Source organism: Triturus cristatus, chromosome 1_2 (assembly GCF_964204655.1).
Source record: "Triturus cristatus chromosome 1_2, aTriCri1.1, whole genome shotgun sequence".
Taxonomy (NCBI): Eukaryota; Metazoa; Chordata; class Amphibia; order Caudata; family Salamandridae; genus Triturus; species Triturus cristatus.
The window spans coordinates 919873408-919888326 of NC_140580.1; the positions used below are offsets into that span (position 1 = coordinate 919873408).

Genomic DNA, 14919 nt, shown 5'->3' on the forward strand with positions numbered 1-14919 from the left:
TTATCGCATCGAGAAATTGGATCCTACGAATGTTCAGATAGGTTATCATCTGCAAGTCTTTACTCGAAATCCAGAAGAATAATTTGGGCAAGTTTAGGTCTTGCAGGAATGCGAAATCGGGTACTGAAATCTATTCGAGAAATTGAATATTTAGCAGAGTTCGAACCAGAAAGTACAGACATTTTAAGAACAAACATGTTGGACACATATTACCCACAAAGAAGTCATCACCTTGAGAACATGTGTCTCTATGAAGTGCTGCAGAACTTTATGTTTAAACGGAATGTCACAGAAGATATCAACAATGGAAAATATAAAGTCATTGGTGAGGAAGGATGTTTGGTGAAGCAAACAAAAGGAAGTTTGATAAATCACCGGAAGCTGAGTTCAGAGGACGAACTTCTTGGAGAATTTCAGAGCTATGAAGATTCCTTCAATGCTAGGAAAGACAGCATCGAATGTAGTACTTTCACAACTTATGTTCAAATGTTAAATGAAGAAATTGAACAAGAAGCAACAATTGCAGCTGAAGTAGCTAGAGACAGTTCTCAAGACAGTCAAAGTTCTGGGACATTCAGTCAAGATCCTCTAGGACAACCGATCATCAAAAATGAAGCAGCAATAGCTATGAACGAAGTGGAAACAGCTATGAATCAAGCTCAAGAAGATTTAGTAGACTTAACATATTTGGAGGAGCAACTGAATGAAGAACAAAAACAAATTTATGAAGAAGTCAGACAAAAAATTGATCACGGATTACTACATGAAAATAAAGAGTGCTCATGTACATCTTTTGAACCAATGAGAATGTATGTAAGTGGACAAGCAGGAACTGGAAAAAGTTTCTTAATTAATGTAATTAGAAGCTACCTACAGAAGAAAATGGAATCCATTTTGTCTTGTGTTATTACTGCTCCAACTGGGTTAGCAGCGTATAACATCAAAGGAGTTACCTTACATCGTTTGCTAATGTTACCAGTAGAGCATGAGAACAAAATACAGTACCACAAACTAGCAGGAGAAGCATGCTTGAAAGTTTCAAGAGTATTGAAGAAAATGAAAGTACTCATTATTGATGAGGTAAGCATGGTATCAAACTTAATGCTTGCCTTTGTGCATTTAAGAATGCAGCAAATTCTGAAGACAGACTTTGACGTCCTATTTGGAGGAAAACACGTCATAGTTTTTGGAGATCTTTTGCAACTTACTCCAGTTAAAGGACAACCGGTATTCCACTCTTACACATGAAGACACGAAAAAGTCATTAGGAAGTATAGGCAATGTAAATATTTGGACATATTTTGAGTATAAGGAACTCATTACCAATATGAGGCCAGCCAATGATGAGGACTATGCAAGTATTCTGAAAGATATAAGAATTGGACTACTCACAGAACATGGCAGAAAAGCATTACAGAGTCGATTGCTGAGTAATTTGTTTCCAACAGAACAAATAGTTCCAGAGAAAATATACAAGGAAATTGCGGAAAAAAATACTGTAATCTGCTTAATGCCAACACTACATGAATGCTCTGTATTCAATGAAGAACTTTTGAAATTGGAAAATGAAGAGATCATAAAACTGGAAGCTGTGGATAAAATAGAACATGAACGAATAACTGTTATATTGACAGGCAAATTGGGTACTAAATTGGATTCTCTGGAGAAAAACATTTAAAAAACAGCTGGTTTGGAAAAGAATCTTTATGTGTGTATGAACTGTAGAGTAATTTTAAGACGTAATTTGGATGTAGAGAAAGGTTTAGTGAATGGAGCTATGGGAAGAGTTGTGGGTTTTAATAACAACCAGAAAAAAGTTGGAATTGAATATTTAAAAATAAAATTTGATCAGATACAAGAGGTTAAAGACATTTGTCGTTGTTCAGTTCGTTTCTTGCTTGTGAAAGACTTATATGTGCGTAGGAAGCAGTTTCCGTTTTCTCTAGCATATACTGTAACTATTCACAAATCTCAAGGATAACTGTTGACAGTGCTTTTGTAAACATTGGATCTACTGTGTTTAAAGAAGGTATGGCATATGTTGCTTTGTCACGCGTGAAAAAATTATCTGGGTTATTCATGATAGACTTTGATGATTCAAAAGTAAGTGCTGATGCAAACTGTGTAAAGGAGTATAATAGATTAAGAAGGAGCTATGCTCCTCATTTAGGTCAGTATCCTGTGTTTGAGAAACGTGTTGTTTGTTGGAAAAGGAGATTTGAGAATATCTGTAATGAGGATTTACAGAAGAGAAAACAAAGAGAGAGTGATGAGACTGCAAGCAAAAAGAAAAAGGACAGTGTGGAAGAGGTTGTTGGTTGTCATTTTGATTATAGCTCTGGTGTCAACTGCTACGCAAATGTAGTGCTGAATGTTGTATTTTATCTTGATTTTTTGCAAAAGCAGATAATACTAAATCATGAAAAAAGATTCTGTTCTTTGCTGAGTCTCCTCTATGAGAAGCTGAGTAATGATAAAACTAAAATAGAAAGTGCTTCTGATGTTAGAAATCTTTTAGATGTATGTTCAGGAAGTACACAGTTTAGTCAAAATGTCCAGCAAGATGCACAGGAATTCTTAATATATATGCTGATGGTACTTGAAGATGAAGGAGTAGAAGTAGAAAACTTATTTGGTGTCTCTTATAAATGGGAACATTGCTGTGAAAACTGTATGAACACATGCAGTAGTAATGTTGATTCTGAAAGGTTTATATATTTACCATTACCACAAAGTAAATCAGTGACTTTTAGTAAATTAGTTAAAGATGCCAATCATAACATGGAATGTTCTGAATGTAAATCTGACATGTTTTCCACGTTATTTTTACAGAAATACGGTCAGTATGTTATTTTAATGATGCAACGTTGTAGAGCTGATGGTTCTAAATTGGATACTTTAATAAAGAAGTTTATAGGACAACAATTATCAATTTCTGGAAAAACTTTTGTTACAGTTGCAATAATTTTTCATGAAGGACCTACTGTAACTTCGGGACATTACACAGTTTATCTTAAATGTGAAAAAGGCTGGACATTGTGTAATGATTCCCAATTGATTTTCAAGCAACGTTTGCCTTATGATTTACCCAATTCTTACTTAATTTTTCTGAAACCTAAATTTAAAAAAATAAAAACTGCATCTGAAGAAAGCATTTTTTGTAATTTTAAAGGATTATAATTGAAGATATCACTTAAAAAGGATTTTGAAATTACTATTTGGACTAAAGGAAAAGTAATAAAAGGATTTTGAAATTACTATTTGGCCTAAAGGAAAAGTAATAAAAACAATTGTGGACTTCTTTGATAGATATTATTTTGGCATATGTGCTTTTGCAACAAGGTTTAAAGACGGAATATCTAAAAAAAATTTATTCATCTAGAAAGGTATTTGTATATATATGTAATATTTGTAACAAGGTATATTTTAGTGTGGATAGTTTTGGGGCTTTTTTAAACAATCTTTCTGATTGGGTTTTTTTTGCCCGCTGTTAAATGATGAATAAATTTTTTTCACTATTTTAAGTGAAAATTAAAAAATTCTGAAAACAGGAAAAAAAGGGCAAAACATTGCTTTGTAAAATATGTAAAAACATGTACTGCTTTATAAAATGTATGATTGAATATTAATATTTTTTTTCTTTTTTTTTCAGAACTTGAAAGAAAAATTAAAAAATGAAATTCTGTTTCCTTGCAAATTATGAAAAATGTTTTTTATCAAAATAAGTTTTTTTTTAAATAAGATAAGTGAAAAATATTTGTATTTCTTTTCTTCACCTCTCTTTGTTCATTAAAATAAAAAAATATATATATTTTTTTGGGCTTAGTTTTTAGGTGGCTCTGAAAAGAGCCCTTGAGTTAATGTAGGGAAACAGGAAGAGAAAAACGAAAAAAAGAAAAAACATCTATGGCCTAGAGCTCTGATGCGCATCAAATTTTCGTTGAAGGAGATCAAGACTGGTCTCCCCCACAGAAATAAGACTACCGCAATCAGTGCACCGTGTAGACAACCTCGCCAAACAAGGTGGACCAACAAGAGGAGTAGAAAAAGGTGAAGGCACCATCGCAGTAGAAGTGCTTGCCTGAGCTGCCGAAGATGTGCTCGGCTGAGCTGCTACAGATGTCGTCGGCTGAGCAGGTGGAGGGTTTGCTCCAGAAGCTCGACGAAAAGATACTGGATGCATTGCCTCAACATGCCTCGTCATTGTGTGTATGCTAAAAGAATACTTCTTGTTAGCATTCCCATGTGATAAGACTTTTTGACACAATACACAAGTAACTTTCGGTGCATTCACTTTTTTTGGTCCCTCAGGGAAAGTAAAAAACTGCCATATAAAGCTGTCTTTCTGCTTCCTGTTCCTCTGTCTCTCAAGAGTGTCCTGTTCACTCTCTGAAGATGGTTGCTGCTCAGCCATTGTCTCTCAACAACAGATTAGCTCCTTCTCCAAGGGAATCAGAACTAATAATGAAGAAAGTGGGAGTGGTGTTGGAAGAATCTGGAACTGAAAGTACTTCAAACCAATCAAAAGTCATTATTGTGGATCACATGACTTGCAATGAGGGGATTGGGTGTGGTGTTGAAACAATCAGAAACTGAAAGTAATGAAAACCAATTAGAAGTGTTGTTTTATTATGAACATAACCCGAGGTGCGCGCACGGAGCAAGCTCGGAGCGCGCACCCGGCAATTACGCATGCTAATTCCTAACTATAACGTGTGTGAAACCTATGGTTTTTTCAGTGAATTTGCAAGGTTTTTTAAATGCTAAGTTATGTATTTTTTATTTATATTTTTAAAATATTTGTTTTTTAAAAAATTTCCTATGTATTCATTTATATATTATCTTTATCCTTTAATTTTGTTTGGCTCATTTTTTTAAAAATTTGCAATTAGGATAAAGTTGAACAGCATAGTTAATATTTTCTATTAGGTTATGTCCTTTTTTTTTTTATATATTAATTCTTAGGGTGCGCGCTCAGAGCGCGCACCTAGTACGTTTGCGTAAGTTTATTAAGAATTCCGTTTTACGTTAGTTACGTACGCATACATACGTTTTCTTTCGCGCTCGCAATGCACTGCTGATGACGTCACATATTACATCACTCATGACATGGTCAGTGACATCACTCATGACATCACTGATGACATCTCAAATGACATCACTGATGACATCATCCTTGTGATAGAGTGGCAGACCTCCTCTCCCCCTAATATAACCTTTGATACACACATTCAAAAATAGAAACTAAAATTTTCAAAACAATGAACATACTAATATCAGTTACAGCAACCTATTCATTATTCTAAGATCCACATCCACTCATTCACCAACAGTCCTATAGAGTCACTCATACATGTACTCAGTCATCATATGTACTCATACACCTATACATCCTGTTACACAATGCCACTCATCCATTGAGTTACTCACACACATAGTCACTCATGCTAATAAGGAATCAAACATCCATTTACTTGCATATACAGTTATACACACACCACCACACTTACTTTTACAGAAAGTTACACATACTTAGTCTTTTAAACAATCACTTATAGAAACACATACTTATTCATACAGGAACTCTTTCAATCTCTCACTCTCACATATACTCACTTATATACACCAATAGTCACATATACTAGTTTAAAACATATGTAGTTACTCATAAAGACACTATTGATAGTCATTCACTCACTAACACACCCATGCACACACTCATCCACCCATACAGTCCTGCACACATGCTGTCTTCAACACATACAAACAGTGAGTCACTCATTCATGCAACTATGCACTACGTAATACCCCCCACCGAACCATACAGACACTCAGACACTCGTACTGATACTCAAAAAAACAACTCATAACCTATATAGACACTCATGTAGCTACTCACCAACCCATGCAGCCACTTATACACAAAGTGAGAGACTGATACAGATATTTACATATTTAAACATTACTCACTAAGCCATGTATTCACTAAGATACACTTAATCAGTCAGATATACAATCAATTTTTCAAAAACAAATCATCCATTTAGACACTTATATAGCCATTTATTCATTCATCAACCGTTAGATAAACATATTTAAAACATATGTAATTTTCAGAAAAACACACATTCACTGGATGATATCATCAGTGATGTCATTTGAGATGTCATCAGTGATGTCATGAGTGATGTCACTGACCATGTCATGAGTGATGTAATATGTGACGTCATCAGCAGTGTATTGCGGGCGCGCGAGTTATAGTTAGCTGAACTAACTATAACGGGGGAATTTCATTGGTTTTGTACGAGTGAAATGTCCAGCTAACTATAACATGTGTGAAACCTATGGTTTTTTCAGTGAATATATATATATATATATATATATATATATATATATATATATATATATATATATATATATATATATATATATATATATATATATATATATATATGATAGCTCTTTTGGCTAACTGAATTTTCTCAATACTTGAAACAGGCTCAGACACTATTCGAGTTTGTTTGATCATGCGCAGGGATGGAACACTGCTCACTGGTACCGGCGACACCATAAAACATAAACTGATAACCTTGGAAACACTTTTCCTCAAGAACTAATCTTTACCTCAAGATTCTGCTCACAACTGAGACACTACTCACAAATCATTGCTCATGTGTGATAAAAGTTCACTGCAGTGCTTCAGGACATGATCAGAAGAAACGCTGGAATGTCCTCTCTTTACAAAGGTTTTTTCTTTCTTCAAGGTTCAGGTGCACCAAAGAGACACTTCAGTTCTCCTCAGTGAATTCAGTTGAAGTGCGCCACGCGTTGCTCGCACAAGCGCATTGGTTCGTATCTATTCCAGCAACTAGACTGCATGAATGCTTTACTCGGAATAACAGCGGTCATCTTGGAAATCACGTGATTCTGATAGAGCAATTCTTTCAATAGTATATGGAATAGCAGCTTCCTGCAAGGGTGTAATTTCTTCCACATAGGATACTATCTACACCAAAAGTATTTGGCATTTGTCTGCTTCTTCCTTGATGTTACACTACATTGACATATTGATAGGATGGCAGTAAGGGTAGTTTGCGGTGTTTGACAAACCTGGCCTGTATTCAACCTGGCAACCATATTCTTGCAATTGTAATACCCACTTCTCTGTCCTGGGTGGATGCTTGGAGGCTGATCCTTGGAATAGAGGCAGGAGTGGTTTGTAGTCAGTAGGGACTACAAAGCGGTGTCCATATATGTAGATGTGGAAGTGATGACACGCCCAATTTATGGCAATGGATTCCCGTTCAATTTGTGAGTAGCATTCTGTCTCTGTTAGGAACCGACTGGCACAGGCTACAGGAGCCCAATTGTCGTCTCTCTGTTGTTGCATTAACACGGCACCCAGCCCATAAGGGCTTGTGTCTACTGACATATTGGTGGCCTTCTTCAGGTCAAAATATGCCAGGGTGGTGCTTGCTGACAAAGCTTCAATCATTTGTCTGAAAGGAGTCTTCTGCTTCAGTCCTCACTGCCAGGTTGTGGTCCTCTTTGTCAGTTCTCGCAGAGGTTGAGTCAAACCCGTGAGGTCTGGGATCAATTTTCCACAGAAGTTCACCATGCCCAGAAAACATCATACCTCTGATATGCATGGTGCTGGAGATTCTTGGACATCTCGCACCTTCTCTGTTCAAAGAAGGTGTATCCAAATAAGCAGATTTTCCTCTTCAGGAATTTGCATTGTGCAATGTGAGTTCGGCATCTTTGATTCTCTGTAGTACTCCCCGTAGGTATTCTTGGTGTTCTTTCAGTGATTTGGTATAAACTAAGATGTCATCACTGACATACATGACCCAGGATAAACCACTTAACATTTCTCTGATTGTATACAGACTTCTGCCGCGCTGGATATGCCAAAATTGAGGCGGCAGTAGCGGAGTAGCCCAATATGCGTGGAGAAGGTAGTAATATACCGAGAATAGGGGTAAAGTGTTATTTGATGATACCCCGACCTGAGATCCACCTTTGAAAACGATTTGGCTCCACTTAACTCTCCCAGTATATTGGCGATCGTCAGAGTTAAATGTCTCTCCCGCTTAATAGTAATGTTGGGGAGACTCATATCTACACATATACGGACCTGTCCTGGTTGTTTAGGTTTCTTGGCAACCACAATGGGAGATATACATGGGGTGGATCCGGTGACCTTTTCTATGATGCCGGCTTTCTCAAGCTTTTCTAGCTCTTCCTCGACCTTCAGCCTTAGGTGGAATGTGATGCAGCATTGTTGCAGGGCTACCAGTTGGATGGATGGGTCTATGTGCAATTTGACTTCTTTATTGTTGAGGCACCCAATCCCTTTGAACACGGTGCCAAATTCTGCAAGTAGTGTCGCCAGCTCTTCCTTCTGTACTTCTAGTGCAAAGGAAATGAGCCCTAGTGCCTCTGCAGTGGCATCGCTTACCAGCATCCCATGCCCTTCTTCAGCTACATAGACTGTCGTGTCTGCGTTATTGCCTCAGTGGACTAAGGTGGATTTCAAACAATCAATGAGGGGGATTGGTGCTTTCTGTCCCTATGCAAAAACTTTGATCTTCGCCTTTTCCAGTGTGGGGAGGGTGGCTACCCCGGTGTCTATGGTAGCAATGATCCTTTGAGTGTCGATTGTGATTCGACACTTTGGGAGGTGTCAGTGAGTGGACAGGGATGCTCCTGCTGCAAAGACAATGTGTACTGACTACTCGTCATTGTCGTCATCCATGTCTTCCTTGCCTTCAGGCACATTGGATAACATTTGTGCTGCATCTTTGTAGGAGAGTAGGGTACCCTATCCTATGGTCACCCCAAATTTTTGCTTTTTGCTTCACTGGTTTTTGACGTCTTGAGGCTGTGGGCCTGCTAATCAGACCCCCAGCCTGCTGTTCTCTCTGCTAAATTGACACTATGCACTTTAGGTGCATAACCCATTGGAACTGGATCACCCTGTGAGCCCCTGTACCAGTGTACACTAGGTACCCAGGGCATTGGTGTATCTAAGGCCTACCAGGGGCTGAAGCATGTATTGTGCCACCCCTGGCCTAGCCTAGCAATTTGACACAACTGGCTGATCACTCAGCTGGGGTAAGTTGGTGTATTCACCTCTTACTTAGGTGTAGTATGCCTATACCTAACCTTAAATGGGACACATGTTAACCTATAAGTCACTCCTATGGCAGGCCTTAACAATCCTGAAGGCAGAGTGCTTGGTTTCATGTGAGATGGTGCTCTGGCATGAGCTGAGCCTGTCTGCAGTGGTCGGAACAACTGCCTTCTACCGTTTCCAGATATCGCCATACCATATACTCTTAAGTGCATTATGAACCTCGCGGTTAAATGCTATCTTTGGTTTGGCTTTATCAAAACATGTCGAGTAAGGTGTCATACGAATTGGAATACTAACCCCTCGCCAATTCTGCCGACGGGGTTAGCATTCCACCCTCCTAGAGGGACACGACATGTACAGAACCTGAAACCCGGGTAAAATCAGACATAGACTCAGCTCCACAAAATGGACGCTGCCACCACAGACACAAGTCTGCCCTCCTGCTGCTGGGAGTCCTTCCAGCTTGGGAGACGTGGACAAAGGGTTTCCTGCCAGGGGAGGTGCGAGCACCACCCCAGACAGGATTTTGTGTATTGGTCAGGTAGGGCTTGAAAGGAAACAGACATGCCTGAGGCTCACAAGGATTGGTTAGGGGTATACCCATCAATAACCCTCCTATTACCTGGGTATTAAAGACACAGTTTCAAGAGAAAGATTGGCAAGGAGGAAAAGATACAACAATGTTTTTGATCAAGGACACATTTAATTATCCTTTCATGTGTTTATATATTCACATTTTCTTTTTTATCATCTTATCACTGAGCATATACAAATTGTATTTACAAAAACAACACCTCTGAAATTAAAAGAAACTAACCCTACTGTACACCAAAAAATATTTCCGATTGTAGAGCCACCTTTCAATAGTGTGAGCTACCCAGAAGGCTCGTACATTGCATGTAGGAAAGTCTATCTCCCAAGATTCAAAAGCCATGGTAAACTTATTAAATCCACCAAAAGTTCAGTTGATTTAAGGTCCTTCTGTACACCAAAACTGTCGACGCGGTCGCGTTTCAGCCAATCAATTTCTTTTGGCCTCTTCAGGACAAGAGCAACAGCAGCACTCTACATGAAATAAATAATAAACTCACATAACGTGTAAAATACATAAACACCAACAAATACCTTGCCGATATCTACACACAGGTCTCGTTCACCAAACTAAAATACAGGAAGTACCACCCCCACAATATACACACCGAATACAGTGCGACGTGAATTTCAAAGTGAAAGGTCCCTCGGTTTTACACGTCAAAGCCTTGTATATTTCACCCTAAAGGAAAGTGAGTAAAATCATTGGTGTTTCAGGTGGTTCTGCTTACTAGAATCACTTAAAGAAAAATAGCTAATAGGAGGGATCTCATTGTTCTCTTTATAGAGCTCTACACTGACCTTAACTTAATCGCCTTGTTTCGCGCATCCAGCATGAGAACTCCATGCTCATAGGCGGTGGCGCGTGAGGGAATCATCACTGGCCCAACTCTAAAAACAAGGAAATTACTTTAGATCCGGTCCGCTGTGGAGAGCCACTCTATTGCTCAAGTGATCAAACTTTGTACCTTATTCACGCATAGTTGTACTTGGCGCCTCACTTGGGTTCCTTAAAGGTGCTATCAGTTCAACGCGGTATTCAATCTGAAGAGTTAGAAAGTAAGCAATACAATACGCGGGGATAAGAATAAAGGTCTCAATTTCATATTGGAGCAAACAGACGGATACCATCTGTTCCTACCTTATAATTCTCTCCTTTCTTCAGATTCTATTCAGCGGTTAGCCGTGTACGATGGCTTGCTCCTGAACCACGGTTCCCAAGTCAAAACTCGGGACCTAATTTCTAGATAACAACAGAGAAAACGGACTAGCACATCTCCCCTAAACAGAGTGAAGTGAATCGGCCATTTTAGAAAGGGAAATAGTTAAAGGTCAACTGATTCAGTTCGTTGATCTCTCCCTTTAAACGGGAAAAAAATAAAATTGAAAGAGAAAATATACAAAGCAAATTAAAATAATAATGCTCAAAGTAACAAAAATAACTTAATCAACTAAATACTAGTGCAACGGTGTAAAATAATCGAAAGTGCTAACTAAAAAATAAAGTGAAACCTCCACAATTATAACCCTTGTGTCAAAAAGCAAAGTTAGAGAACCTGTGGGCATAAAAGGCTCACAATCTACTGACGTATAAAAAAACATTTTACATATATACATACATCTATGAATAGTGACCACACATATCAGGTATTGGCTGGCTAAACCTTACACCTTTGTCTGAGGCAGTCCTCATATCTAAAGATCTTATAATATTAGGGCCCATATTTCGTCTCTGTCATTTAAACCATCAATGGCTGTGCGGTACTTCTCAATCAACCGTGCTTCTAGACGGTTCAAAGTATTTTGTAACATGGCTTTGTTTATCGGGCGCATGACCGTTAGAACGGTCCACCTCAATTCATCTTCCTCATGCCCGTGTTCCAAAAAATGTTGGACCAACGGGGCACCGAGAATTTTGCACCGAATTCGTGATTTGTGTTGTTGGATGCGTAATTTAACAGCTTGAGTTGTCTGGCCAATATAGGTTTTTTTGCATGGACATTCGATTGAGTAAATCACATTCTTGGAATTACAATTTGAGAAAGTAAGTTGTACATGTTTTTTATCTCCAATCATAAAAAATTTGGAGTCATTTGTCTGTGGACACACCACACAGTTTTGACATCTAAAGTGTCCCTGCACTGGCGGCAGTCCCATCATAGTTCTTATATCTTTTTTAGATATTGGTCTAGCCGCTTTAACAAAATGTTCTCTCAAATTCTTTCCTTTCTGGAAAGCAAAAAGCGGTGTACCCAATCCCAAGTGCTCCACCAACCGCCAGTTTCTGTGGATGATCTGTCTCACTTTGTTAGCTTTCTGATTATATGTCAGCACACATGTGAGTGGATCGTTCTTAACCTTACTTCTTGGTATGAGTAAGGTCTCACGAGGTGTGAACCAAGCTCGTTTGAGGGCATTCCTGACTAATTTCTTAGGGTACCCTCTATTACATAGTTTGGTCTTCAGGATGGCAGCATTGTCAAAATAGTCACTTTTGTTCGAACAATTGCGACGAATTCTCAGGAACTGCCCGTAAGGTAAATTATCCTTAAGGTGTCGAGGATGTCCTGAGCTGTATGCCAGTAGCGTGTTTCTATCAGTAGGCTTGGTGAATAGACTCACTTCTAGAACTCCTTCGTTATTTCTTACCCAAACGTCTAGAGAATTGACTTGGGTGTCACTAACATTTTTGGTAAATTTTAGATCTTGTGTCCGTGTGTTGAGCCAATCGTGGAATGATTCTAGCTCTTCTACATTTCCATTCCATATTAAAAATATATCGTCGATGAATCTGACCCATCTCGCAATGTGTGCAGAGTATGGGCCAGTTTCATCGAAGATAAAAATGGTCTCAAAGTGATCCATAACCAAATTCGCTATCTCAGGGGCGAAGCTGCAAGGAACAGGTCTTCTTTAAAATTAAAAAAGTTGTTTTTAAGACATATTTTGGCCAAAGAGATCAAAAAATCTGTTGGAACTTGGTGTGGTCTAGGTCTAGGTCTTTTATTTAGTACCAACGTCATGATCAAAAGTGCCTCATCCTGAGGGATGTTAGTATAGAGGCTTTCGATGTCGAAAGTAACCAAAAGACTTTGGTTGCTATCAAACACCGATCCCTCAACCTTGGCAATGAAGTCCATGGTGTCCCGTACATACGCTTTTGTCTCTGGGACAAATGGTTTAAGAAAGTGATCCACATATTTTGCCACAGGCTCTAGAATGGAGCCACAAGCTGAAATAATCGGCCTCCCTGGTGGTTTTTAATATGGAATGGAAATGTAGAAGATCTAGAATCATTCCACTATTGGCTCAACACACGGACACAAGATCTAAAATGTACCAAAAATGTTAGTGACACCCAAGTCAATTTTCTAGACGTTTGGGTAAAAAATAACGAAGGAGTTCTAGAAGTGAGTCTATTCACCAAGCCTACTGATAGAAACACGCTACTGGCATACAGCTCAGGACATCCTCGACACCTTAAGCATAATTTACCTTACGGGCAGTTCCTGAGAATTCGTCGCAATTGTTCGAACAAAAGTGACTATTTTGACAATGCTGCCATCCTGAAGACCAAACTATGTAATAGAGGGTACCCTAAGAAATTAGTCAGGAATGCCCTCAAACGAGCTTGGTTCACACCTCGTGAGACCTTACTCATACCAAGAAGTAAGGTTAAGAACGATCCACTCACATGTGTGCTGACATATAATCAGAAAGCTAACAAAGTGAGACAGATCATCCAGATAAACTGGCGGTTGGTGGAGCACTTGGGATTGGGTACACCGCTTTTTGATTTCCAGAAAGGAAAGAATTTGAGAGAACATTTGGTTAAAGCGGCTAGACCAATATCTAAAAAAGATATAAGAACTATAATGGGACTGCCGCCAGTGCAGGGACACTTTAGATGTCAAAACTGTGTGGTGTGTCCACAGACAAATGACTCCAAATTTATTATGATTGGAGATAAAAAACATGTACAACTGACTTTCTCAAATTGTAATTCCAAGAATGTGATTTACTCAATCGAATGTCCATGCAAAAAAACCTATATTGGCCAGACAACTCAAGCTGTTAAATTACGCATCCAACAACACAAATCACGAATTCGGTGCAAAATTCTCGGTGCCCCGTTGGTCCAACATTTTTTGGAACACGGGCATGAGGAAGATGAATTGAGGTGGACCGTTCTAACGGTCATGCGCCCGATAAACAAAGCCATGTTACAAAATACTTTGAACCGTCTAGAAGCACGGTTGATTGAGAAGTACCGCACAGCCATTGATGGTTTAAATGACAGAGACGAAATATGGGCCCTAATATTATAAGATCTTTAGATATGAGGACTGCCTTTAAGCTCAGACAAAGGTGTAAGGTTTAGCCAGCCAATACCTGATATGTGTGGTCACTATTCATAGATGTATGTATATATGTAAAATGTTTTTTTATACGTCAGTAGATTGTGAGCCTTTTATGCCCACAGGTTCTCTAACTTTGCTTTTTGACACAAGGGTTATAATTGTGGCGGTTTCACTTTATTTTTTAGTTAGCACTTTCGATTATTTTACACCGTTGCACTAGTATTTAGTTGATTAAGTTATTTTTGTTACTTTGAGCATTATTATTTTAATTTGCTTTGTATATTTTCTCTTTCAATTTTATTTTTTTCCCGTTTAAAGGGAGAGATCAACGAACTGAATCAGTTGACCTTTAACTATTTCCCTTTCTAAAATGGCCGATTCACTTCACTCTGTTTAGGGGAGATGTGCTAGTCCGTTTTCTCTGTTGTTATCTAGAAATTAGGTCCCGAGTTTTGACTTGGGAACCGTGGTTCAGGAGCAAGCCATCGTACACGGCTAACCGCTGAATAGAATCTGAAGAAAGGAGAGAATTATAAGGTAGGAACAGATGGTATCCGTCTGTTTGCTCCAATATGGAATTGAGACCTTTATTCTTATCCCCGCGTATTGTATTGCTTACTTTCTAACTCTTCAGATTGAATACCGCGTTGAACTGATAGCACCTTTAAGGAACCCAAGTGAGGCGCCAAGTACAACTATGTGTGAATAAGGTACAAAGTTTGATCACTTGAGCAATAGAGTGGCTCTCCACAGCGGACCGGATCTAAAGTAATATCCTTGTTTTTAGAGTTGGGCCAGTGATTGATTCCCTCACGCGCCACCGCCTAT

General features: G+C 38.7%; 1 long non-coding RNA gene across 1 annotated transcript in view; it reads right to left on the reverse strand.

The window, feature by feature from the left end:
* The window catches only part of LOC146868328 (uncharacterized), a 163474-nt gene extending 152511 nt beyond the window's left edge, over window positions 1–10963 (reverse strand). The window contains exons 1-3 of the long non-coding RNA XR_014962861.1: window positions 10872–10963; window positions 10699–10774; window positions 10532–10621 (exon numbers count right to left, since the gene is read on the reverse strand). This is a non-coding gene — a long non-coding RNA (uncharacterized LOC146868328). The remainder of the gene's footprint in view (window positions 1–10531; window positions 10622–10698; window positions 10775–10871) is intronic.
* Window positions 10964–14919: the final 3956 nt, after the last annotated feature.